At 45.2% G+C, this 3,500-nt stretch overlaps 1 pseudogene; it reads right to left on the bottom strand.

Annotated features, from left to right (window-relative positions):
- Positions 1-191: 191 nt before the first annotated feature.
- Positions 192-300, bottom strand: LOC132971651 (5S ribosomal RNA; annotated as a pseudogene).
- Positions 301-3,500: the final 3,200 nt, after the last annotated feature.

Raw genomic sequence — 3,500 nt, 5'->3', positions numbered from 1 at the left:
AGTACTAACCAGGCCTGACCCTGCTTAGCTTCCGAGATCGGACGAGTTCAGGGTGGTATGGCCGTAAGCCATTATTGTGTGCAAAAAGGGGAATTTAAATATGTCATGCCCTTGATTCTGGCTGAATTTTTGGACATGTGAATATGTCTCTATATGATAAAAAAAAAAACATATGATCAAAAAAATGAAAAAGCTTGCAGCACCTGGTATTCCCAGGCGGTCTCCCATCCAAGTACTAACCAGGCCCGACCCTGCTTAGCTTTCGAGATCGGACGAGTTCAGGGTGGTATGGCCGTAAGCCATTATTGTGTGCAAAAAGGGGAATTTAAATATGTCATGCCCTTGATTCTGGCTGAATTTTTGGACATGTGAATATGTCTCTATATGACAAAAAAAAAAAACATATAAAAAAAATGAAAAAGCTTACAGCACCTGGTATTCCCGGGCGGTCTCCCATCCAAGTACTAGCAGCACCTGAGCAGAGCAGCGAGCAGCACCTGAGCAGAGCAGCGAGCAGCACCTGAGCAGAGCAGCGAGCAGCACCTGAGCAGAGCAGCGAGCAGCACCTGAGCAGAGCAGCGAGCAGCACCTGAGCAGAGCAGCGAGCAGCACCTGAGCAGAGCAGCGAGCAGCACCTGAGCAGAGCAGCGTACTACGGTGAGCGTATTGCATAATTGCTTGTTCTGTTCTCCTCTGCACTGTGTTACTGTGTACCTACTCTTAGCTTAGCCTAGCAGTTAGCTTTACAATGGCTTCTTTTTCTGTCTCTCCCTCTCCTGCTCTCTCCTGCTCTACGTGTCAGATGTTAAGTTATTCCTCGTCCTCCTTTAGTGATAATGATACTTGTAAGAAATGTAGTTTATTTTTAGCTTTGGAGGCGAGGGTGTCTGAGTTAGAGAGACGGCTCCGCACCATTGAGTCGGAGTCATCGTATGCAGCAGTAGTTAGCCAGCCACCTGTAGCCGGTGCGGGCCGACATAGCTTGGCTTCCCCCCCGGTAACTCCCGAGCAGCCGGGAGGCAGTGGCTGGGTTACTGTCCGAGGGAAGCATAGTCGAAAATCGAAGCACACGGTTCCCCACCAACCACTTCACGTTTCAAACAAATTTTCCCCACTCAGCGACACACCCGCTGAGAATAAAACTCTGATTATTGGAGACTCCATAGTCCGAAACGTGAAGCTAGCGAAGTCAGCGGGCATAGTTAGGTGTATACCCGGGGCCAGAGCGGGCGACATCGCATCTCATTTAAAGTTGCTGACAAAGACTAAAGGTAGATTTGATACAATCGTAATTCATGTCGGCACAAATGACTCCCGACTACGCCAGTCGGAAGTCACTAAGGTTAATGTGGAGTCGGTGTGTACTTTTGCTAAGACGATGTCGGACTCCGTAGTGTTCTCTGGACCCCTCCCAAATCAGACCAGTGATGACATGTATAGCCGCATGTCATCACTCAACCGCTGGCTGTCGAGGTGGTGTCCAGCACACGATGTGGGCTTCATAGATAACTGGCAGTCTTTTTGGGGAAAACCTGGTCTGCTAGCTAGAGACGGCATCCATCCCACTTTGGACGGTGCAGCTCTATTATCTAGAAACATAGCAGAGGTTATTAGTCCAAAACCCTGACAACAACTCAGAGTTCAGACCAGGAGGCAGAGCTGCAGTCTTACACACTTCTCTGCGCCTCCCTTAGATCTGTCTCCCAGTCACTATAGCTGTAATTCTGAATCGAACTGTAGTTATACTATAGGTACTGTGTCTGTCCCCCGGCCCAAACGCGTTTTTATAAGTCATCCAAACGGCGTGAATCATCAGAATCTGATTAGAATCAAAACTACGAATACGATTTTGCTACAAGATCGGAGGATTCACTGCGGACTTTTGAACATTAGGTCCTTAGCATCCAAGTCTCTTTTAGTGAATGATCTGATATCAGATCAGCACATTGATTTACTTTTTTTGACTGAAACCTGGCTGTGTCGAGATGAATATGTTAGTTTGAATGAATCCACTCCTCCCAGTCATTTTAATACTCATATACCTCGAGACACCGGACGAGGTGGTGGAGTAGCAGCTATTTTTAATTCCAGTCTTTTAGTTAACCCTCGACCAAAGCTGAATTTTTCTTCTTTTGAAAGCCTTGTTCTTAGTCTTCCACATCCAGTCTCAAGAACCTTTCAGCCAGTTCTAGTTGCTGTAGTTTACCGCCCTCCTGGCCCATATTCTGAGTTTTTATCTGAGTTTGCAGAATTTTTATCAGACTTAGTCCTTAGCAGTGATAGAATAATTGTTGTAGGTGACTTCAATATCCATGTGGATGTTGAAAATGATAGCCTGAGCACAGCTTTCATGTCACTATTAGACTCTATTGGTTTCACCCAGGGTGTAAACGAACCTACTCATCATTTTAACCACACCCTGGATCTTGTTTTAGCTTATGGAATTGAAATCCATAACCTTACAGTTTTCCTAGAAAATCCTCTGCTATCAGACCATTTTTTTATTACATTTGATTTTGTCCTACAAGAATTACCTCTGCCTGGAAGAGGTGTGCTTTCTAGAAGTTTGTCGGATAGTGCTGTGGCTAGATTTAAGGAAGCTATTTCAGCTGTTTTTGATTCAGTACCGTGTTTCAACCCAGTTGGAAACTCTTACGATAGCTTTAGTCCCTCTCAGCTAGATCAGTTTGTTGATAGTGCAGTGGATTCACTGAGAGTTACTCTGGATTCGATTGCTCCCCTGAAACAGAAGGTTGTCAAGCGGCGGAGAGTGGCTCCATGGTTCAACTCAGAAACCCGTACTCTGAAACAATCATCACGGAATTTTGAAAGAATATGGCGTTCGACCAAAACGGTAGAATCTCGTTTTTTCTGGCAGGATAGTCATAGAAGATATATGAAGGCTCTACGTCACGCCCGAGCTGCCTACTACTCCTCTCTAATCGAGGAAAACAAAGGCAATCCTAGATACCTTTTCAGCACTGTAGCCAGGCTGACAGAGAGTCATAGCTCCATTGAGCCTTGTATTCCTCTAGCCCTCAGCAGTAATGATTTCCTTAGCTTTTTCAACAACAAAGTTCTAGACATCAGAGACAAAATTGGTAACCTCCTGCCCTTACCTGGTGCAGATACGTCTGTTACGGCAGAGACAGTTCCAGGACCAGATATTAGTCTCGACTGTTTTTCTCCAATCGACCTTTCAGAGCTACATTCCATTTTTTCTGCATCGAAACCGTCAACCTGTATTTTGGACCCAATCCCAACCAAGCTGTTTAAGGAAGTCTTTCCCTTAGTTAGCAACTCCATATTAGATATGATCAATATGTCTTTACTGGCAGGCTATGTACCACAGACATTTAAAGTAGCGGTAATCAAACCTCTACTTAAAAAGCCTACTCTGGACTCAGGAACTCTGGCTAACTACAGACCTATATCCAACCTTCCTTTTATCTCGAAGATCCTGGAGAAGGTGGTAGCTAAACAGCTGTGTGACTTTCTCC

This window comes from Labrus mixtus, unplaced genomic scaffold (assembly GCF_963584025.1).
Source record: "Labrus mixtus unplaced genomic scaffold, fLabMix1.1 SCAFFOLD_93, whole genome shotgun sequence".
NCBI lineage: Eukaryota > Metazoa > Chordata > Actinopteri > Labriformes > Labridae > Labrus > Labrus mixtus.
The sequence above is the reverse complement of the archived record's forward strand: the minus strand, read 5'-3'. Positions and strand labels throughout refer to the sequence as shown.